The sequence below is a fragment of the Corvus hawaiiensis genome, chromosome 9 (genome assembly GCF_020740725.1).
Source record: "Corvus hawaiiensis isolate bCorHaw1 chromosome 9, bCorHaw1.pri.cur, whole genome shotgun sequence".
In the NCBI taxonomy this organism is placed as follows: Eukaryota; Metazoa; Chordata; class Aves; order Passeriformes; family Corvidae; genus Corvus; species Corvus hawaiiensis.
The window spans coordinates 4,781,382-4,805,321 of NC_063221.1; the positions used below are offsets into that span (position 1 = coordinate 4,781,382).

The window sequence follows — 23,940 nt, forward strand, 5'->3', positions numbered from 1 at the left end:
CGGGCACCTCTCATCCCGCACACGGAGCCCGGCGCCGCAGGCCAGAGGCCATGAGCGGGAAAGCAGCAGGCTCCCGGTGAGATCACAGATGCACAAATACAGACTCATGGAATCGATGGGGTTAAGGGGGACTTCTGGAGATGATCCAGTCCAACCCCTCACCAAGGCAGGGTCACCCGGAGCAGGTGACACAGGGACACTTGCAGGTGAGTTTGGGATATTTCAGCGTTGGAGACTCCACACCCTCCCTGGGCAGCTGTTCCAGAGCTCTGCCTCCCCCCACGGAAAGAAGTTCTTCCCCATGGAAGTGGAGGAGCAGCTCTAATCTCTGCTCTCTGTGACCAGGGACAGGACCCAGGGAATGGCCGGAGCTCGGCCAGGGGAGGGTCAGGCTGGAGATCAGGGAAAGGTTCTTCCCCCAGAGGGTGCTGGGCACTGCCCAGGCTCCCCAGGGAATGGGCACAGCCCCGAGGCTGCCAGAGCTCCAGGAGCGTTTGCACACCGCTCCCAGGGATGCACAGGGTGGGATTGTTGGGGTGTCTGTGCGGGACCAGGAGCTGGACTTGATGACCATGTGGGTCCTTCCAACTCTGGCTATTCCATGGTTCCATGTTGTTAAACTTCTCGTGTTTCGGTTTTTGTCCATTGCTCCTTGTCCTGTCACTGGGCACCACCGAAAAGAGTCTGGTGCCAACCTCTTGGCACCTGCCTTTGAGATATTTCTGTGGATCTCAAACACAGGCCCTTCTGACTTTGGTGTCCTTGTCCTACTCAGCAGGGGGACAGCAGAGTGGTTCTCCTCCTTAGCATGGAAGTTGTTTTCCCACAAATGAAATGCCTATCAATCAGCTCTATGGCACCATGCACCCAAATTTTCGCTGGAAACCCATGTTTTTCTGTTTACAGAGGCAGAGTTTTTAATGAAAACAACTGAAAAACTGGAGATAGAGGTGAGGCCTCTTTGAAGATTGGGTTATAAAAGCTGTCTCAGACTGTTACTGCCAGGAAATGCTACCATGTGAACTAGAAAGACTCCAGCAAGCTTACATCCTTTTCATCACTTAGAGTTTTAGTATCATCCAATAATCCAGGCAGATAAGTTTTCATCTGAGGACATTTTTCCTTCACCATGATGAAAATGTTGAAATAGCTAACAGTTTGTTTGCCAAATCCTTGGCAAGATCCCATTTGAAGTCATTTCTACCTTCAACTTTCTAGCAATTAATTATTTTTCGCTGCACTGGAAATCACTATCATAAAGGTGCACATAAACAACATCAAGAGACATTCCAAAAGAGGGAATATTTTCAACTCTAGGTTGATAACTATGAAGTTTGGCCAACTTTGTTTTTTCTGCAGAGAGCCTGCTACTGTTTCCAGAGAAATGTGGTGCTTTTACAGTGAAACATATATGATTGCTATGCCTCTATAAACTGTGCTTCCAATAAAAATGACCATAAAAGAACAGCACGAAGCAAACATATTTTGTTTAGCCTCCCCAAACAAACCTCCCTAATGTTTTCCTTCTGATGTGTGCAGCTAGTTAACATTCATAATAATTATTTACATGAAAATCTATTTCCTTATGCACAAATTTGTTGATGGAGTCTTTGTCTGCCACTCTCATGTAGTCAATGATATGTCTAAAAGCAGAAAATAGCTATTTCCCTGATTTCTGGTGTTTGTTTTTCTCATTTCTGTGATGAGACAGTGCATACTGGAGAGTTATTTTTAGAAGCTGAAAAATTATAAACAGTGTAAACAATTTCTGATATCTAGGACATATTTGGTACTAAGGGTAGCGCCCATCAGCTGTGCCTGGTGCTCTGTCCCGGCCTAGTGATGCTTAAAGCAGGTATTAGTTCATTACCCAAGAATAAATTATGGGTTTAATATCAAAACCAAGTACTGGGGGTCGTTCCTGCAAGAAGAGGACAAATTTCATCCTGACTTTTTTGTACATGAGAACAGAAATTGGCTTTCCTGCTTCAGTTCTCCTCCTGCTGCGGGAATGAATTGACTTGGATCTGGGAGAGTCATGGACTAAAAGTAGCCAGAGACAAATATTTGCAAAGACAATATTATCATTATTTTTATAATAATAAGCCCCTCAAAACTCTTGGAAAGAGGAAAGATGATATAATTGAGTATGGAAAGTCAGTGGCTTGTACCTGGTTGTTTTCTTTTGAAAGCAGCTCCACCTCTGTGCCAAAAGAAAAGAACAAGCCTCTTAAGATAGCAGGTAAACCACTGGTGTAGAAACACCAATTTGGCCTATTTATGGGGAAAAAAAATTGGCTTTCATCACAGTACTGCAGTGTAATCAGTGTGTGCATGCCTCGCATGTTGCCTGAGTTATATCAATACAGCAGTGCTAATGAGGATCTGTCTGTCTTCCCCTAAAAATGGGAATGCAGTTCGCTTGTCAACGCCAAAAGTATTTGTATTGTACCTGTGTCCTACTTGTTATGGGTAAAAAATAGACCATTACTTGAATCAGGTAGCTGCTCTCAGCACAACTGTGTTTCAGGCTGAAGATTGTTTCAAATGCCTAAGTTACCCTGTTTTATTTTCTGAAAGGCACTGATGATTTCCTGATATTTTAATGAAGCTCTTCACTTCAGAAATGGGAGAAATGAGAACAGTCATGTGTTGCAGTGGGGATCCTGCAACATGCATATACCAAACCAGGAGTCCCGTGGAAAGGAAATATATATGGACAGACAGATTCTTGCTAGATGTTTCAGAGATGTTTATTTCTCCAGCCGCACGGCCGGGGCTGTGCTCAGGAACTGTTCCAGTCACCGGACCAAGGCTCCTTCTGCCCGCGCAGGGAACACAAACCAACCAATGGGAACGAGGCTGAGCAGGGGCAGGGAAACCCCGTGTCTGTGCCCTCAGGGCCCCTCTCCCAGGGCTACAGGGCAGGGGAGGGACCCCAACACCTCACCCGTTTTATTTTAATAAAAGGAGAATGAAAACAACTGGATAAACATAACAAGAACAGTTTCAAGACAAAACAAGCCACGCTCCTGAGTCTTTAAATGTCCAGTCAGATTCTGTGGAACATCTTAGGGCTGACAGAAGGGAGACAGAACTCTCTGAGCATGCTTTGTGGGGAAACTGAGGCAGGAGAGGGTTTAACTTCTTCCCTCCCCTTTTTCATCCCCCACTCGGCATTGGAAAGGGATTTTTGGGGAAACAATTGGCAAAAGCATGGTTTTGTGAGGGAAACCATGGATGAAAAAGCAGATTGGGAATACACTGGGGTTAATAGGACATAGGGTAAAAGGGAAAGGTGGGATTAGGAAAGGGAGACTGTAGGGGGGGCTTACAAGGGAGATATTGTCTAACATGACTACGATTTTTAGCATATATACTGCCTTTTACAGGAACACCATCAGGCCCAGTGACCTGCGATGCTTGTAACCCTTTTCTACCTCGTATAATTTTGAATTCCACTACCTCTCCATCTCCCAAGCTTGGGATGCATTTTTCAGGGTTATTCTTTTTAATAGCAGTTCTATGCACGAATATGTCTTGCTGGTTGTCACACCTGGTTATAAAACCATAATTTTGCTTAACATTATACCATTTTACTATCCCTAAGATCTTAGTTACTATGATCTTTTCCTTTTTCCGAGTGGCTGCTGTTTTCTGTCTCGCTGCGTCCTTGCTCTCTCCTTCGGTCCCTCCCGTGTTGGAATTGTCGGGGCTGCTTGTGCCTGCGCGCTCTTCCCGGGGTCGCGTTCGGGGCCGCGCGGGCCGGGCCGGGCCGCGCCGCTCAGTTCTCCGTGCGTCGCCTCCTCTGGTCGCAGCTTCGCTGCCGCTGCCGGGCGCTGTACCCACATCTCGGCCGGGCCCCCGAGCGACGACCCCCCCGCGCCCTGCTCCAGCGCGCGTCTTGGCTGGGCGCGGCTCCGTTCCACCGCCGCCGCCACCCGCCGCCGCCTGTGCGCCGCCTCTCTCGGTCGGGCGTTCACGGGGCTCGCTCCACCACGCGCTACGCGGGGCCGGGCGGGCACCACCAGGTCCTGCCGCTCCTCGCTCCGCCACCGACACTGCGGCTCACTTGGCTCCGCCCGCGCGCGGGAACTGCCTCGCTGCTGCTCGCAGAGCGCTTGGTGCACGTGGCCTGGGCCGCACGGTCCCTGCGCCAGGCTTCCCTTCGCCGGGACACAGCTGACATTGCTCAACAGTCTCGGTAACTAAATAATACTCACGAAAATATTCTTCCATCGGCATATATTTTGACTCCAGTATTAACTGTGTCCAAACGGTTTTCCAAAAGCCCTTGGTAATAATTAAATCCCAAGAAACATAGAAAAAGTTCTTAAACAACCATGCCAGGAAGTGTTTCAGTTCTTTTTGAGCTTGAATCAAGCTAAAATTCACAAATCGTTGTTCAAGAATCTTTTTAAGTTTAAGATAAATGTCCATATGCGGCCCTGAGAGCCAAGAGTCTTCCCACCGTTCCTCCATAGTTTAGATACGGAATAGCAAAGCAAAACCAAGAAGAGGAATCCAAAGTTTCCAGGGTTTACTCACACAAATCAGTCGCTTAGGGATCGGGGATCGTTCTGCTCACAATTCACCACCATTATGTTGCAGTGGGGATCCTGCAACATGCATATACCAAACCAGGAGTCCCGTGGAAAGGAAATATATATGGACAGACAGATTCTTGCTAGATGTTTCAGAGATGTTTATTTCTCCATCCACATGGCCGGAGCTCTGCTGAGGAACTGTTCCAGTCACCGGACCAAGGCTCCTTTGCCCGCGCAGGGAACACAAACCAACCAATGGGAACGAGGCTGAGCAGGGACAGGGAAACCCCGTGTCTGTGCCCTCAGGGCCCCTCTCCCAGGGCTATACGGCGGGGGAGGAGACCCCAACAGTCATGGCTTGCCTTATAGAAAAATAGGTGAAATTGCTGCACATTTTTCTCAATTAACAGGAGTTCAGAAGGAGAACTAAAATGCTGCACAAGCTGCTGCCAGTTTAAGGATTTTGATTAATTGCTATCACCTTGATCCTGGCTAAAGTAAACACCACAATGACAAATTCATTTTCCCTTTAAGGATTGTTATCCCAAAACACTGAATGATTTCCTAACTGTGCTGATATTCAAAGATTTTTGTAAACATAATCCCCAGGGCTGGAAAATATGGTCGCTGTGCGTGGACTCTGACTGCCAGGGTGATGAAGCCATTCTTCCATCCCCAAGGACTGCTGGAGAATTGAAGTCAGGCTCGCATGGACCACATTGCTGATGCTGCTGGAGAAAGAAGAGAGGGCACAGAAAGGCACGAGCCCTGCAGATGCAGTTTCCTCCCATGGATTTTCCATGTCCTATAAAATTTGAAGATGTCAGGTACCAACATTTTTTACAGGATGCCAAAATTGTTGAGGTGGGTTTGATGCTGCAAACCAACAAGCTGCTCTTTGAGCTGTTCTGCTGCTTGACAAGCGACACAGGAACAGACGTGTGAACTTCCCAGTTCCTTTTTAATGGTGTTTTAACATCAAAGACTAGCTTTACATGTTTAAACGACTACAAATTAGTGAATGTTTGTTTTGCACATCTGGCCCTGCTCATTGCATTCACCATCATTATTAAAATGGAAATGGATGTTAATCTGCAATAAAGAAAAACATGGATTGCAAATTCTGGGCATATAAGAGAGAATGCATTTTAACCAATAAATAATTATCTCGGAATAAATAATGCCCTCAGAAGTATGAACTGCTCCCATTCACCTCACCCTGCACTACACCTGTTCAGAGGGCAAAAAGGAGAATGAAATATTTAGAAAGAGTCAAAGATTATTCTGTGTCACTTAATGCTGCATAATTCTCCTGAGTTCTCTGTTTCACAACTTCATCATCATAGAACAGGGCCTACATTAAAACCCCAGGACACATAGCAAGCCCAGCTGTAGGAGAAACCTACAGATACACCTGGGAATTTTCAGGCAATCTTTACTGATCCCAGTTCTTTGTGCAGTGTTTGTTTATTTACTCTGCAGATTCAATTATTATTCAATTATTCTCTTTATACCTGAGCTTGCAGTTAGGGAAGATAAGACAAAATAGTTAGATAAGCCCTCCAATAAGCCACCCCCATTTGGGAAGCTGTATAAACAAGAAGAAAAGACCCGTGGCAGAGCATCCAATCCTAATTCCAGATTAACAGTTTAGCAAAACTGTCTGTTAATTTCAGGCAAGGTCTGAGAGAGGAAAGAATAAGCAGGAACTTCAATTGTCAGCTGTTCAACATTTGGATGCAGAACAGGTACTGTCAAAGTTAGTACAGTGGGGTTTTAGCCTGAAGTATGCTTCGTGCTGGGACTGGAATCATAGGCCGTATGCCTGTGCTATGATAAATCAGCGAAGATCACGGAATCACAGAATCATACAATACCCTGAGTTGGAAGGGGCCCACAAGGATCATCAAATCCAACTCCCAAGATTGACTTTTATTTGTGTGCCTGAAGGTCCAGTTCACCAGAACCCCTCCCCCCTTTATTCTGCTTCTTCTCTAAACAGGCAATATATGGTCTGAAAACCCAGGGAAGGAGTGGCAAATGATGATTGGGTACTGTGGTCCTGTTCAGGCCATCAGCAGCAGGTTCCTCTGGCTTTCAAGGTGCAGAATTGGATCCAAAGCACAGGCTGAGTTACGCTCGTTACTTAGTTAGCACCAAAAAAGCCAAGAACATTTTCTTCTAGGCTGCACATTTGTTTCTCAGTACCAGGTAGGGTTGCACGACTTTCTCTTTAAGCCTCTTATGCTTTAACACAGTTCATTCTGACACTAAATTATACAGAGAACACTTGTGTGAGCAGTTCTACCTCCTCCTGGGGAAAGGTGGGCATCTCCTTTTGGGAGGGATGTTGCTCGCTGGTGATTTCTTCTCTGGCACAGGTGTTTGCGAAGCACAGAACCACTCCCACTCCTCACCTCCCTCAGAATACACACAGTTTTAAGTTAAAGCCTAGTTTTAAGTTCGAGTTTTAAGCGACAAAAGAGAACCTGTCCCACCCAGAAACCCTCTGTGCAGCACTACTTTTGGCTCTGCACTACCAACCCCTACAGGCTGCTGGTGATCACAGAGCACATCCATGGGGATGTGCTCCTGTGGGAAATGCCTCAAGGGAACCTGCTAAGGCCTTGGCTCCAATGGGAAGGGTTACTGGGCAGCCATCCTTCACACAGGGATTTGGGGAAGGGTTGGGTTGGTGTGATAGGAGATAAGAGTGGCCATGTAATGGTTCCTTGGCAGGGGGCCAGAATATAATAACAGCAGTTTACTTGTTGTGATAAGATCTCACTTGTATCTCCTACATTCGGAGATAAACACTGTTAAATTTTATGCAAATCAGTCTTTCAGGAGCCCATAAAAACACTGCTTGCAAGAACATAAAGCAAAAACTGGTGACTATAACAGTAATGAAGAATTTGGGGATTTTTTTCATGTATTTTATGCACAAAAAAACCCCCACAAACAAACAAACAAACAACAAACAACATTCTAAGTTCATAGTTGAAGGATGGCTTCGAGCAGTAGAACTGGCATGGATGAAGTCATCATTTGTGCTCTACCCAGGGCATTTATCAACATCACAGCAAGGGACTGTGCAAACTTAAACCTGTACACAGCTTTTATCAGATCAAGTCTCAGGTCTCAACAACTCAGGCAGGCGAACAGGGATTCAGTAAGTAGCCTAAAGCCCAGAGTGGGCTGAGAAGAAAAGCTAGAAGCCATGGCTAGGCATCCATGATCTAACTGCTGGCACAACTTCCTGCTTTTCATGCACTGGAAGTGGGCATTAAAAAGAAATACATAATTGGGTTTTCCTGCATCCCTTTTCATACCAGAAAGGAGAACACACTGACTTGGGAATACTGCTGTCTGTATGGAATTGAAGGTCTCTTTCCTTCTGCACCAATGTGTGTTATTCCCTTTAATTTCCAAGCCAAGGAAATAAAAAGTATTCTTGTCATTATGCTGCTATTATGGCAGAGAATTTAATTGCATTCAAATCAAGGCAAAGTTATAATTCCCTTAGAAACTGTAACTTGGTCCAAAACACTGAGCTCTTCTGGAGCAATTGTTGCTGTGCACCTTTACAGAAAATATTAAGCTGACAGGAAGTGTGTGTTATCATTCATAAGGGAACTATTACATGGAATTTCACAACTTGTAAGGATATGTGATTAATCACAAAAGCATTTTCATTGTAGCTTTTACATATAGCTGATGATGCAGAGCCGTGGGTTAGGATTTGCCTGCCTTCTCCTGACATCTCAGAGTCAGATAGATGTCTGTGCTACAGCAAGTACTCCATGGATACCTTTAGAGTCAGAGAAGGGAAATAAGGACCTCCAAAGGTTGGTTTGTGTTGAAATGAAGTGAATGACCTTCCAGAGGCTTGTGTTTTGCTGGGATAGCTGGAACGAGCACAGGCACCTACATCTTGTTGTCTAAGCCATGTAAGGTGAATCCACCCTTGGGGGCAATTGATGGTGTTGAGGAGGACAATAATTTCCTCATCATTTTTGGGAGCTTCCTCTCAATAAACATGTCAAGAATATTGCCTTTCTTGCTCTCCTATGTTTTTAGTGTCTATCTGTCCTTCCTCCTTGTCATTTTCAACTTGCACATCTGTGGAAATGCTCGATGTTGGGGAAGATGAAACAGGAAAGCCTTATAAATATGATTGCCTGACAAAAGATTTTGGGAATATGAAAAATATAAGCGACATCGAAATGAAAGCCACTTTTGAAATACCAAGTCTTAGTTACTGAACAACTGGAAAACAATGGTATGGCCGACTGAAGGTAATCCCCTCTTGATTGAACAATACCCTCTGCTTGCAGGCAGGTCCAAGGGTCAGAGCAGACCCTACTAGCTCAGCAGAAGGGGTCCAAAGAGTAGTTTTTAGAAGTTAAGATGTAACACTCTATGGTAATATAAGAACTCTTATAGGCTGTATGTAAATGCTATAGGATTTGTATCTTGTATTAGATTGGTTAGTGACAATTAGAATATTCAGTACAGAAGATGATTTATTGTATTGTAACCAGGACTTCACCATTCTATTCTATTCTATTCCATTCCATTCCACTCTCATACTCGCTCTCTCTCTCTCTCTCTCTCTCTTACCCGCTTACTTTCTTGCTCTCCTGGGCCTGCTCCGAGCTGAGTCTGGCAGCTCTGAGCAGTGCCCCTATACCCACGCCCTTTGCAACAAACCGCATGTCCCAAGATCTGCTTATAGAGATCTCTCGTCTCCGACCGTCAGTCCCTACAGCTCCCACTTCAGCAGTAACTACTGAAAAAAGGGGTTTCAGTTCGTTATCAGAACAAACCCCCTTGCTCCCTAGGCTGCTCAAAAGGTTCTTTCTGGAAGGAAGAAGCAAAATGTTAGTAGAAAGAAGGATGTTCCTTACAAAAAGGCAGGGAAGGTATTGCCAGCAGTTTCGTCTTAATCATCTCTGTAGGTTAGACATAGAGAGAGATGGCAATAGGAGGCATTAAAAGGCAAGTCTTCCACAAAGTCATAGTAGACACTCAAGGTGATTACAAGCTGTAAATCACTTAGGAGTTCACTCCAGGTAAGTTAAGTTGGTTTGGGGACAAGTCAGAATTAGTGTTTCCATTGAAACGTGTTAAAATACCACACATTGTTTGGGTGTTATTCATGCATGTTTAAGCAGAATGAAAAAATGCGCTTTCCATCATAATGTCTGGACAATGGAGACTATTATGGACCTAGAAATTCAGATTCAATGTCCTGTTCAAAAATTTATACATTCCAGTGAGAGGCTGTGGAGAGGCTGATGGATAAAAATGATATGAAAACATTCTGGCCACTCTCAAACAAGTGAAGGGCAGTAGCAAAATGCAGTTCTGTGTTATTTGTTATTGCAAAATTCAACTATATTTCTTTTTTTAAAGTCCAAAGACCTCTGTGAAGTGGGGCCTTCTCACTAGCTTCTTCTGTTGCTGAACAACAAGGAGAGGTGAGGGGAAACCAGAACAGGTCCGCAGGATGATGTGGAGAAGGTTGAACGTCTTGCCCAACTCTCCCCGAGTCTGCTTTGGTACAACCTGTCTCTGAAGAACCACACAGAAAATCTACTGGTGTTCCTTATCCCTATGCAGGGTCCCAAATGGATTGAGTAGGGTGGCTGTCTCCTGTCACCTCCATCAGAAAAGAAACCTCTGCAAGGAGGAGAGATGCGAGTCTGCCTGTGGGTCAAATAGTGCTTTTCATGGCAAAAAGACAATGGATATCCAGAAGAATGTCTGTCACCAGTGACCATGGGGGCTGGAAGAGAATCTGACCTTAGGAAAAAAAGAGAGAGACATTTCCTCCACGGTCTGAGCCTGCGATAGTCCATGTTAATTGTAGTTTTGCAAAACCAGCTGAGGGTCACTAACAGCTTCCCTAAATTGATGAGCCACAGCAGAGGCAGGAGTTGGGCACATGACTGTGTATTAATACCCACCCAGGTGATCCAGCTAAACATACAGATAATGCAGCTTTTTTTGGGTGGGGTAAGAGTTGAAAGTCTTACTGACAGCGCTACAGGAGAAGAAAGGAAAGCTGTAACCTTTCTGCATCAGCTCCAATGGCATCTGCAGGCTGCTGCTGGTGGGATGGGGTGCTCCAGGCTTCAAAAAATATGGAGACATACCCCCTAAGGTTACTCTTGCCCTGGAAGTCTGACGAAACTGTTAGCCAAACTAGATATTAACCTACCTCCAAGGACCAGTGGCAGTGTCATTTTTTATGGTATGCTACGCCTGAGACCATGCAAACATCTGTTACTGGTTTGTTGTTTCTTTTGCGTCTCTGTCTGTGTTTGTGCTTTTTGGATAGGGAAAGAACTGCCAGTCTCTGGAGCTCGCTGTGACTCAGAGGCCCAGGTGCGATGCTAAAAAAAAGTTGGATTGAACCAGATTGGAAGAAAACACTTTAAAGATCCTTAAACAAGCCTCTGTTAATGTTCAGAGGTGGAACACTTCATCTGGGTTCTAAAAACCCTTGATTTTCATCATCTATGCAATGGTAAAGGAAGATTTCCCACCTTTGCACAACTATGGTAAGGAAACGCAAAGTGTTATTTCCTCCCTAGGTGGCCTTGGGGCTGTGCTCGCCCCTGTGACCTGCTGTTGGCACTGCAAAGGTGTGGGGCAAACCTGAACCTACAGCTCGTGCTATTTGTGACTTCTGCTCGCGACCAAAAAGGGGAAGGCAGTTCTCAGTACCCAATGTCCATCCAGCAAAGCCTTTCACAAATGGAAGAACACTCTCCCATCAGCTTTGTTTAAAACCTCTCTTATGGGGGTTCCTTGTGCATCTCTGCAACTCCTTTCCTCAGATGTGTTTGAACGGTGTGAAAAGCCTGATTAAATCTGAAATGTAAGGACTGGCTGAAAACGGGGGGTCTGAAGGCATCTGTCAGCAGTGGCTGCAGCATTTGGTGTCTCAGTGGATGTCAGTCTGTCCTCAAACACCTTCCCTAGGCTGGTCTACTCCATGTCAGGCTTTGAGGTGTCTGGGTGAGCAGGACCTCACATTTCCTTAGTTCACTTCATGGGCAGAAGGTGGAGGAAAAAGCCTGACCTATTTGTACTCTTTAGCAGATGCCCACGCTTGTGACTTTAGCTGGTGGTGAAGCAGTTAAATGAAGGAAAAAACAGAGTAACTAAGAGATTGAGCACATCCTAGTTATCAAAAAGCAGAGGGTGACTGTTTTTCTGCTTTCCTTTCAATGAGGACCAAATCAGGCTCCTAAATGTCCTAACACACATCCCTGTAGCTGGGGAACGAGACTACTCGACTCATCTCTGCAACCACCTGCGCTCCTATACTTCCTTTTGGAAAACAGTTGCCCCCATTAATCTTATTCCATATCTAAGTGTTATCTATATTTTCTATACTTGACCAGACAGGAGTCTGCACACTACACATAATCTCGTTATATATTTGTGTGTACAACCAAAGAAGCACTGGAGGAAGTTCAGCCTCGCCCAACTCCATGGTGTTGGACAGGGAGAAAATCAGCCCAATAACTTCTGAGACTGCATGGAAACACACCAAAGGTAGTGTTTCTATGGTTTAAAATAGCATTAGGGCTCCTTTGATTGTGACTAACCATTTCCAAAATAAAAGGAACCTGCTCTTCCTTCGGCCTGGTGGGGGCCAGCACTGATGTCCCACCTGGGCATGTTCTGGGTTCATGGGGACACAACGTCACTTCACCCACTCGTGTTCCAGTGAAACAGGAGTAAACTCTTCTTGGTTCCTCACCCCAATGGTGCAAAGCTGTATTTGGCTGTATTTGAAGAGCACTTTGATGATACAAATCCCAAGCATTATGATTTGTTTCAACATGCATGTCCTGCTAGTAGAGTGCTGTGTAAAACCCAGCGCTCCTCTCAGCCAAAAGGGTACGAGGAATAATGCAAATGATTCAGAAATGTGAGTGGTGCAGAGCCCATAAAACACAGCAGATGTAAAGGAAGCAAACAAAAGAAAGTCTGCAACCTACAAAGCTGTTTTACAAAAGACTCTCATAACAATAGTTACAGAATATAATTTGTATTGTAGGAGAAGCCCTCAGTATCCTCTCTGGCAAAAAAAATCGTATGATTGTATGTAAATCACAAAATCTTTTCCAAGATTCTCTAAAAATATGTAAGTCTTGTAGGCTATGAGATGAGCTGGAGACTGGCACTCAATTTGCCCTGCAGCAGGCCAGGGAAGTCAATCTGCTGCTGAAAGAGAAAAAATTTTCCTAGATTTATAGACTGTAAATATTTTATTTACTCTCCAAAGAAGGAGTCCATACTATAGCAAAGAATGTATACAGAGAGTGTGCAGGGCTGTGCCCTCTTTGGTTTGGTGAAAATAAATTAAAGCATCTCTGGAAGCCAAAGGAGTTCAGGTGTCCTTTGGTCCCATTCACCACAGGGAGGGAAGGGGAGGTTCCTCAGGCACATCCATCCTGCAATACCCATCACTACAGGGAGAGCTGTTCAGACCTCACTCTGAGCTCAGAAAATACAGATGAAACATGAATACAGGACATTCTGGTATCATTTCCAATGCACAAGCTTGTGTCCAGCATAAGCTGGGAGCTCTTTCTGCTTTTAGCTTTCTTCCAGTTGGGTCTAAGTTAGCTGGGACAGAGCGCATCCTCTCCATTGCTCTGTACCCTCCAGGCCATGCCTAAGGGTAATGAGCAGGGGTTGGTGTGTGCATTCTCCAAGTCTTATTAGAGGTAGCACTAATATTTACCTGTTTTCATTTCAAATGAAAGGGAGTCTATTTAACACCATCAGTGATTTGGTCAATATTGGCACAGTCCAAGTACCAGATGGAGAGCTGGATGATGTTTTCATTAACTTCAGCACTCTACAGCTCTGTAGATTTCCTCAGGAGATTGTTTTCTGCCACCATAGTGTGACCAGGGCTGTGGAGGAAGGGCACTTACAGGGCTGTCTACTAAAATCTCAGGTTGGTTCCTGAATGAGGTGCTAAAAGCGCTTCCAAGCTTTATTCTCCATCGCTGTTGCTTCCGGCTCAGAAACCAGCTGTCTGTGCTTGGTCCATTTAGCATCTTCTCGTCCTCTTCCTTCTCTATGAGCTCAGGTTGAGCCTCACAAATTCTCAGCTCCATGTGGAGACCTCAATTTTTGCCCTTTTCCTGCCACACTGCCTCTGTCTGTGGTACAGTTGATACTTGTCCTTCAGCATCTGTCCTATAATTTTGATGTGACTGTAATTCTCCATTCCTAGGGTGCAGTTAGCTGGGAAGAGGGATACAATGCATTTCTTTATTCATGGATACCCTTGTGAAAGCACACTATGGATTACACTGATTACGCAGTTTTCAGTGGCAGTCATCACAGTATTCTGTAGACAGAAGTGGATTTGTTCTCAAAATCGGTCCAAGGAAGGAAAGTGTCCTGATTCCCATGTTAGAGATGGAAAAGCTGAGGCAGAAAAGCAAGATGACTTTCTTGAGGAGTCTGTGAAGGAAGAGTGGGAGTGGAAATCCCATCTGCCAAAGAAGGAATTAATCCAGACTACAGGAAACACGGGAGATGACTCAGCAGCAGATGATAAGAAGGTTGAAAGGCAAGTGAAAGCTGGCCTGAAATCTGGATCAATGTGAGAGAGAGGAACTGGATTTTTGAAATGATACAGAAGAAAGCCCCTGTACATGTGCAGCTGAAAGGGAAATCAGTGCCTGGGCTGGGCCTGGGTTTATCTGTCAGAAAACACAGAGACCACGAACTGCAAGGTCATCTCCACTTGGCTGGAGCCCTGCTGGGCAGCAGGCTTGGAGCAGAGCTGCCTGCACACAGGGAGGCTGAATTCCAGCCTCTGAGCAAAACACCTCCCTGGATCAATAGTTCTGTTCACAGCAGAGGTTGCTAGACAGACTCACAAGAAAGAAGTTGTTATTTTACTACTGAATATTCTCTGTTTCTAGCTAGTAACCATTGCCATTTTCTGTTGTATGTTACTGGGCTTAAGATCATGTTACTTCACATATTTTAATATTTTTTATCTTTAAAAGTGATGGCAAAATAGTCCTCTGCCATGCTCCTGAGCATTTTTATCATTCAGGTATTTTGCATAGTGGCAGAGATTTAGGTGAAATCTAAAATTACAGAAACAAATTATTCATATGAATTTCATAAAGTTAATTTACACTGGACCAAGTCTATAAGTCATCTGTGGTAGTTTTTCACTTGTCAAATATTTCCCAGGCAAACAGTTCCCAAGAAGGTGATTTCAACTCTTAACTCCAAACTTCGCATTGAACGACCAAAACACACTTTGACCTCTGCATCATCTGATGTTCCTACTCAGTTCTTTAGATAATATCCACACTGATGTCATGAAAGACATCATAATGAACAACATAGTGAAAAAAGTATGTCTAAAATAAGGAAAAAAACATGTCTTAGGGAAAGGATGAAAATTCCCTGTCAGCAGTGAGTTAGTTCAGCAACTGTTATCTCACTGGCATCAGGATTTCACAGTGCTCTTAATGAAGAAATATTGTGCTGTGTGAGTAAAACTCCAGGCTTGGATCACCCAGCACCAGAGGAACCTACCTGTGCCTTCCTTTCAGCTGCTGACAGAGCAAACACGTTGGTGCAGAGCAGTGCCCAAAGGAGCAGTGACTCAACAGGAATGAGTAAAGCCCGGTGAAATGTGAGCAGGCATGTTTTCCCTGCAGACAGTTCTGACAGCTCCTGTTTCCACGTGGGCTACAGAATGTGAGCAGAGATGCTTTCACAGCAGCTCTTCTGAGTCGCAGAGGGCAGAACGTGAGGCAAATGTACATCCTCGAGACAGGGCACCTCAGGCAGCTGAGTCTGGAAAGCAGCTATGGCTCATTTGCAGGGCGAGGTTTGCAGGGAAGGTTGGTAGATTGGCTTGAAGAGTTCCCTTGCCAGCCTTGCAATAGATGTACTTCTGGTTGTGTCCGTGTTGTGGCTGCCTGTGTTTCTGGAGCGCCTGTTTGTGCACACCTTGGTGCTGCAATGTGCTGTTGCTTCTTTATCTTCAGCTAAAAGGGAAAATGAGGAAGTCTTGCCTCCCATGTCCCCAGGATGCTGCATCTCCTCTGGGCCAGACCAGAAGTGTCCTGAGCACTACCCGTTATTGTCCCCTGGCATCTCTGGTGACCACTGCCCAGGGATTAAAATGTGCTGTCTGAGGAAACAGTATTCCTGTTTGCTGTGAAGCAACTGTCCTTCCTGAAATCCACAGCTTCCTGACAGAGGCATTTGCTGATTTCACTAGCAAAAATAACCCTTCCCTTCTAATAGTTGGTTTTCACTTACCTCATCCCTGCCGTGAAATTTCCTCTGGATGCCACTGGGAGGTTAAAGAAACTTCTAGAAATAAAGACCCGATAAAATATAAATAAAATGTACCTCTAAAGGATGTAGTATTTTAGAGGAAAGGCATCCTTCAAAGCAGTCCAGTGGATAGTGAACACGATGCCTTCGAAGCTGGCAAGCGCCCAAACCAGCTTCAGTGTTTAGATAACTGAACATCCTTCTTTGAAATCTGATGGTGGGAGAAATTGATGCGAAGATAAAAATTTCATTTGCAAAGAAGAGAAGAACTGGCAGAGACATGCACATTTTGAGACCTGAAGAGAAAATCTCTTCATAAAATTACACATTGAACTGGCTTTATTGCTGCAGCGTTCAATGGCTTGAATGATATTGTTAATGTCCTGGTGTGTTTGCAGTCTCTCACTGGTCGGGCACTGACCAGGCTCCCCAGGGAATGGGCACGGCCCCAAGGCTGCCAGAATTCCAGGAGCATTTGGACAATGCTCCCAGGGATGCACAGGGTGGGATTGTTGGGGTGTCTGTGCAGGGCCAGGGGTTGGAGTCTCTGATCCCTATGGGTCCCTTCCAGCTGGGGATATTCAATGATTCTATTACTAAACCACCTGTTGGGTTGATGTGAAGTCTGTCACCAAAATTCAGTATTTTAATACAATTAAGTTCCTTTAGTTCTTAGGGCCACAATGCCACTTTTATCCTGAGTCATTGCTAGAAGCACCCTGCCCTAGGTTTACAGGCAGTTAAAATACATTTTTGACCAGATCATGACAAAATCCTGTCCTTTCCTGCAGTGAGCTGAGGTGTAATTCCCACCTCTTTGCAGTGACCAAAGCTGAACAGCCACCCTGGGATGAGTGCTGGGCATGTGATGGACAGTCAGAGGGACAGTGCAGGCAGTGATCTCTGCCTAATTTAAACAGCCACACTAGAAAGCTTTGCCTTGGCTCTGCTTGCAGTCAGTGGAGCCCAATTCACGTTTGGCCCAGCCCAGCCAAGCTGTGCTGTCTGGGGAAGGGGTTTTTTTAGCATCTCCTAAGGCCCTGGAGCTGGATGCATGGAAGCATAAGCATGGATGACCCCCCAGAAGGACACAGTCACTTTGCATCAGGAGAAAAGCTGAAGGCAGCAGCCTCCCTGTGAGGATAGGGCAGGAGCTCTGCTCTCCAGACAGGCACAATCCCACAGGAGTGAGCCATGGAAGGAAGGAGAAGTCAGTGAAAACTGAGGAAGATGTTTCAGCTGCTGCATGGCCAGGAATGAAGTAAGGGAGATGAGAATTAGCTTAATAACTGGGAAACCATTAGTTTTCAAAATAAAAAACCCTGTGGATTCAGTCCTCAGCCCTCACTGGTTGTCCTACTGCATTTCCATACAGAACCAGGAGTTTCTCTGGTGACAGTCTGGGGAAACCTCTACAGAATCACACACGTGGAGAGGTGGGCTCCCAAGGGACCCACCAGCTATTGCTTTTTCATCCAATGCTGCAGCAATTCCTTACCAGGAAGATAAGAAAATGCCCAGTTGGGTGTGCAAAATTCCCATTTGTTAGTAATTTCATGTTCTGAAGCTCAGCTTATGCATAGAAAGATCATCTGAGGTTTGAAGGGAAAATACAACTGGTAGTCTGCAATGGCAATGGCGCCTCCCTGAAACTCTAGGTGGGATTTTTGCTTTCTGAGAGCAAAACCACACCAGAGTTATGACCTTGTGGGAAGTTGAGTGAAAGCAGACCCAGCCATCAACTCTGATCTGAGAAGGAAGTGTGGTGAAGGTCAGAGCAGGAGAACAGTAGACAAATTCAAAATACACATAGTCTAACTATAAAGGTAAAGGAGTAAACTCCTTTGGGGCAAATGAGAGGATATTTCTTCTCTAGAAGGAAATCTCTTGAAGGGAATCTTTTCTTCACAGAAAACAGCTGGTATATTAGGGGGAATATATTTAAAGTAGCTTAATGTTACTTAAGGGTATGCCAGCTTAATCATATTCATTAACATCTCTTCTTAAAAGGCAAAGTCACATAGATAGAAAACCAGGGAAGTGACTGGATTTTATGCTCAGCCCTGAAAAAAAAGCAAAGAACAATAAAACAACTGTGGAAAGAGAAGGAACAGTTTGCCACGTTGGACATAGGCAGTAGAGTCTTATACCATGGACACAGGATGTTCATCTTTGGTCCAGTTTATGTGTATTTTATTGTTCCAGTTCCAAACTTCCTATCTAATAGCATGGGAAGGAATATGTATTCTAGACAGCTACCTCATTAAAGTACAGATTTGTTTCGTGGAAAGCCGGATGCTTTCAATGACATGTAGGAATGCTGAAGCTAAAAAGCATTAAAATAGCTACAGCTTGTGGTGCATGTTAACACAGAGGGAGTCTGCTTGAGAACACCATGCGAAGAGCTGCACTTCTTCCACTGGGATGGAAATTATTGCCTGGTTTTTCTTGTTAAATGAAAAATGTGCTATGTTAAAGATTTGCTTTAGCATCATATTTTATTTTCCCCATTTTAAAAGTGAAGAATAAAATCTTTCATTTTCAATGACAATTTCAGATATTTTCATATTTTTGAAGTCTGAATCCTGCTTGTTGCTCCGCATCATTTTTGGAAGGTGCCATTGGGATTTGGAGTGGGGAAGGGATTGTTCAAAGCTCTTCCACAACGTCATGAGTAACTAAAACAAAGTCTTTTGAAAATCTCATTGAAATAACATGTATTCCTGATTTAAATCTCAAATTTGAAATATCTGTTCATTTAAAAATTTCCCAGTGTCTGCCACTGCAGAAAAGTAGAAACAGCAGCTCTTTAACCTCATGGAGCACCATTTCAGAATTGTCTCATTTTGTTAGAGGAAGAACCTTTCCAATTATAGGTGCCAAAGATAGTAATTTTCTGATTTATACTGTATAGCTAGATATGTATCACCCAGAGAGTGATATGAGAACAGGCAAGAGGCTGAAGTATCCTTGTTGTAAAGCAAAAATATAACTAACTTGCATTACTTTCTGTTCTCTAAGGATATCAAAGACAACAATATTGTGGCGAAGAGCAGCTCATGGAATGTCTGTGATGATCAGGACCTTGCCCAGAGCCTCTCGAAGATGTGTTTAGTGTTGTTAATTCTTATGATCACATTGAGTTACTCATCTCCTATCAGTTCAGATGGCTTTCCTTTGGGGTACACCCATCTCTGCTGACACAGGACATGTGCTCTGCTGGAAGTGGGCAGCAGATTAGATGGGGCATCAGGAAGGTGTTCCTGCAGTGCCATGTGAGACAGCGAGTACCACTCTGGTGATCACAGTCAGGAAAAATCAAAGCCTTGGGAGCACAGGGAGACACAAAGGGAAGGCATCGCTCCGATCCAGAGCTCCCTTTCATCCTGCAGTCCAGAGCTAGGGTGTTGGACCTGCATGGTCCCTCTAAGGAGAAGCTCTGTGTCTCCAGGTGATGCATACACAGGTGATGGGATGTGTGCTGGACCAGCACGGTCCCTCTAAGGAGGAGCTCTGTGTCTCCAGGTGACAGACACACGGGTGATGGGATGTGCCGCGATGTGCAGAGTGTGCTCTGTCACTCCCAGCTCACACAGCACCCACTGAAGTCACGTCCCCCTCCTTTCCAGGGACATGAGCAAATGGGAATGGCAGTGACTAGCCAGGGCCAGCAGCAGGACATGGCCCTGGGAGGGCAGAGCTTTCAGGGTGTAGTGTAGGGCTGGCAGGGGATCCCACTGGGAGTGTTTACATCCCATGCATCAATTTATGTTCTATGCATTGAGCTGTGAGAAGACAGCCCTGTGTGTGCTTCTGCTGCAGTGTTTAACTCCTGCCAAAGGAGCCTTCTGGAAGGCAGCTGGAACTGTATCATTTTCCGTAATTGATTATTTTAAATATACTGGACTTCCATACAATGGCAACTGGCCTTTGAGCAAGGCCATCAAGAAATTGAAATGAGACACAATCTTGGCAGTGTTCAGGACACAAATGGGGCATATGGACAATGGAGATGATTAGAGAAATGTAATTTTGTTAGCAGTGGGAAAATGCTAAGGAGGAAGCAGAAATTTTGAGGGGTTCACAAACCACACAAGAAATGAGTGTAGCATCTATATTCAGCTAGAGATGATGCTTTTTCCTTTTGTTGTACGCATCAGATTAAAATTCCAGCTCTATAGAAGAAAATAATTTTCTACCATGAGGGTAGAGAAAAACTGGCATCAGTTGCCCAGAGAGGCTCTAAAAGCTCCATCTTTGGAGATATCCAAAATTTAACTGGACACGGTTCTAAGCAACTCACTGTACCTGCACTGATGAGGAGGAGAGAGTGAGTAGAGGTCCTCTGGAGGCCCTTCCCAGCCCATGTGGTTCTGTGCCAACAGCAACATGGTCTTTTTCATTTGCATATCAAATACCAGTAGAGGTGGATCTGTACAGTATTCAGTGATATCACCTGTAATTAGAAGTTTAAAAGTGCTCAGCAACATCCCTTTCCATATTGTGTTTAATTTAGATTTAAAATAAGAGAAAATGCCACCATTCTGGCTCAATATCAGCTGGGTGAGCAGGTACACGAGCAGGTACATGCCCAGCTGGAAATCTTGGAATGCAACTGCAGCCGAGGAGGATTAATTAGAATGGCAACAGCGACTGCAGTTCCAGTCACCAGATAAATCCTGGAACACAGACCTGCCAGGAGATGACATTAATTTTTTTGGGGGGATGTCCTTGCATCACAGAGAGCAAACACATGGAGGCACCGTGTCAGAGGGACCCTAAGGGCACCAGGGATGACGTGCACCTACAACGTGGGGTGGTCTCACGCTGGAGGAGGGGAAGCTTTCAGGCCTGCTCTGCAATGCCATGCAGGACAGGATGTGAAGAAGGATGTGTCCCTCACTCAAAACAATGTGAGGGTTATTTTCTTAATCTAGTCAAAATACAGAGAATGAAATTTGGGGGCCAGTCTGTCTACAGTGGCAGAGTGAACCAAGTTATTGAACCTTGGTCCTTGAAAGTGTCTTTGGATTTTTACACCATGAGATTCTGAGGCTGCCTACTCCCTTTTTCCAGGGATTAAGCTGGAAAATTATGTGAATTTCTTCAAGCTTTGTCTACTTATGCCTACATTTCTGTTAAGCTCAAAGTCAAACTGCTTCCATGGGAGTGACAGCTCAGATGTGAGTGAAGGGCCAAATGAAAATTATGTGGAGATCTCATTTGACAAGGCCACTTCAGACAAAAGAAATGCTAAACAAATAGCCTTACACAATGGGAAATGGTGAACTTGGGCTGACCCTCGCTGGTGGCTGGGTGCCAAAGGAAAGTTTGAAGCTACCCACATGTTCCCTTTTGGAAAGCTCTCTGGGTTTAATGTCCAGCTTTTGTATACCATTTAAAATGGAAAATGAAGAGTGTTTAATTATCTTCCCAGGATATGACAGCTGATGGAAATTAAAATGTCTGCCCAGAACTACTCTGCTTCACAGAGCAAATCCTGGTAATTACTCAGACAATATAAACCTGGGCCATATTAAGCCATAAACCATAAATAGATGAGACTGGATGATTTTGCAATGCAAACATAGTACCAAAGAGAATGAAAACATTCAGGTGCATCTCCCTGGATGAGTGTTGCTTTTGAGCTGCAATCTGCTGCCACAAGCAGTCACAGAGGTAACTTCAGATTTGTCTGCTTGGGCAGGGAACACAAAATGCTGGGGAGAATATCTTTTCTCAGGGTAGTTAGTAGAAACTTGAGTTAGTAGTAATTAGAAGAAACTTTTCATCTTTCAGAACCAAAAGTCCTTCAAATTTTATAATAAAACTTCAAATTCTCTGCCTAATATAAACCAAATCATGGCCAGGAATATGAACTCTGCCTACCACAAAAAGATCCTAACATCCAACCACCTTGCCATTATCTTCTGGTATTCCAGATTTACTTTCTCTTGGCCATTACAGAAAAGCTGCAGTCTAATATTTTAAATATTCTGATCATTGCTCTCTGCAGTAATGGCAGTAAAGGGATTGATCTCATAAAGCAAAATTAACTATTAGAAATGGAGAGCTGCCACCACAATCTGATGGCACCAGTCACAGCTGCAGGAAAATGCAGCTCAGTGTTTGAGGCAAGAGGAACACATACCCCCAGGCCAAGCTGTTTGAAGGTTTGTGCTGGGCATTCTCCTTTTAACTCAAGATGAATCTGAGGTACAAATGCAAATGTCCTGAGAGGCTAGAAGGTGATTAGGGGCAGGTTTGTAACAGCTTCATGTTACACCAGGGAAGTTTTAGGGTGGATATTGGAAAATTTTCTTCGTCCAAAAGGTTGTCAAGCACTGGTACCGTCTGCCCAGGGCAGTGATTGAGTCCCCACCCCCAGAGAGATTTCAAAGCCATGTTGATGTGGCACTTGTGGACATGTTTTAGTTGTGGCTGTGGTAGTGCTGGGGCAGCTGCCGGATTCGATGGGCCCAGAGGTCTTTTCCAACCTAAATGACTCTAAGATTTTGTGATTCTACGTACCCCACCCCAGCCCCCATTTTTAGCAAGAACATTTCTTCCTCCTGGTAGAAGAAGGAGCGACACCTGCAAATGCTTGGAGCTTTGAGTCAAAGACGCTCCTACCTGTAGTTGACTGGAGAAGTTCATGGACTTGCTGGAATTACAACCTGTTTCTCCCCATCATTTTTCTGTGATGGCTGCAAAGTGCTAGGCCACAAGAGGAGCCACAGAGCCCTCAGACCAAGGCTTAGTGCACTGGTGAAGTCAGACTCACAGTACCTGCATGTTCTCATTTCTCTCAGGATTTTGGATAACTGGGTTTCAGAGAGAGTTGTCTGGTGGGGATCCTGAGGAGCTGCCACGAACCCAGCTGCTAGCAAACCGTTCCCTGGTGAACTTGCTGGGTTGGACATGTTTTGCTGGGAGAAATGTTTCTGCTCTCCCCTCCTGCCACAGGCTCCTGAGGTGGAGAAGGGTGGCTAATAGCTTGGTTGCACTGATGCCGTGACCTTATGGGACAGGGCTGGTTAGTCAGGGAACACAAGTGCCAGGCAAATCCTTCTCTGTGGGAGGCCTTTGAAACCCCCAGGAGTGCCACGGCCATCTCATGGAAATACCCATTATACAAAGTGGGCCTGATGAATGGTTTTTCTTCTGAGCAGAAGACAAGCTGTGTAAAATGTCATTGTCAAATAGCAGGAGGAGCAGGACGGGTCAGTCCTTCTCATTAAATCCTCCTTTGCAGAGATGATTTGACCCCAAGGAGTTGTAAAAATAGACCGCAAACCAGCTGAGCCTTTCACATGGACCAGACTGCAGCAGTGGTGGGTGTTTTAATACCTGAATGCAGACTCCTTGCGAGATAATTGCCCACCTCCCTTACTTCAGCTGACACCAGCTGAACACTTTCCAGCATGATGACATACTCAGTGCAGTTTTCAGGGACAAATTACAAATATTAAAACAAATTATAAACATTTTTAGCTACAGGCTAAACACATCTTGGTTTGCCAAGTATGGCTGAATGTGAGATGTATTTCTGCTGATGCAGGAAGACCCATGAACAACTCGCCCAGCTTTCTGATCCTTTTCTCTGCAAAAACATTAATCCATGGCACAAAAGTTACTGTGGGAACTATCAAAATGATAAAAAAGAATTCATGTAGCCTGGTTTCTTGCAGACAGTCACACATTGCTGCACCTCTTGCACTGCTATAGCCCCAGCTCCAGCAAACCTCCTACAACACACAATCATAGAGCTCTGCTCTCTTCAAAACAGCTTCAGTTCTGCTCTCCTCCTCTCCTGGATCTTTCCTTCCATCAGTTCCTCTCTCATGTCACCCATGACAACCACAGAAAATATGTCTCTCTTCTCTTCCTTCAGTGTCACCCAGCCAGAGGACTGCACAAGCCGTTCCCTGGAGCTTCATTCCCATGGATTAGCTGGTAAGTACATCCATGGCCAGCAGCATCTGCTGAAGGCAATGTCTAGAAGGAAAGTTCTCCCTGTCTTTCCCTCTGTGCCAGC

General features: G+C 44.8%; 2 long non-coding RNA genes across 2 annotated transcripts in view; one reads left to right on the forward strand and one right to left on the reverse strand.

Moving 5' to 3' along the window:
- LOC125330374 lies at nucleotides 1-5,668 on the forward strand. The gene is made up of 2 exons (XR_007205483.1): nucleotides 1-206; nucleotides 5,157-5,668. It is a non-coding gene; the product is annotated as an uncharacterized LOC125330374 (long non-coding RNA).
- The window catches only part of LOC125330373, a 26,413-nt gene continuing 8,044 nt past the window's right edge, over nucleotides 5,572-23,940 (reverse strand). Inside the window, exons 3-4 of the long non-coding RNA XR_007205482.1 lie at nucleotides 20,211-20,358; nucleotides 5,572-5,639 (exon numbers count right to left, since the gene is read on the reverse strand). This is a non-coding gene — a long non-coding RNA (uncharacterized LOC125330373). The remainder of the gene's footprint in view (nucleotides 5,640-20,210; nucleotides 20,359-23,940) is intronic.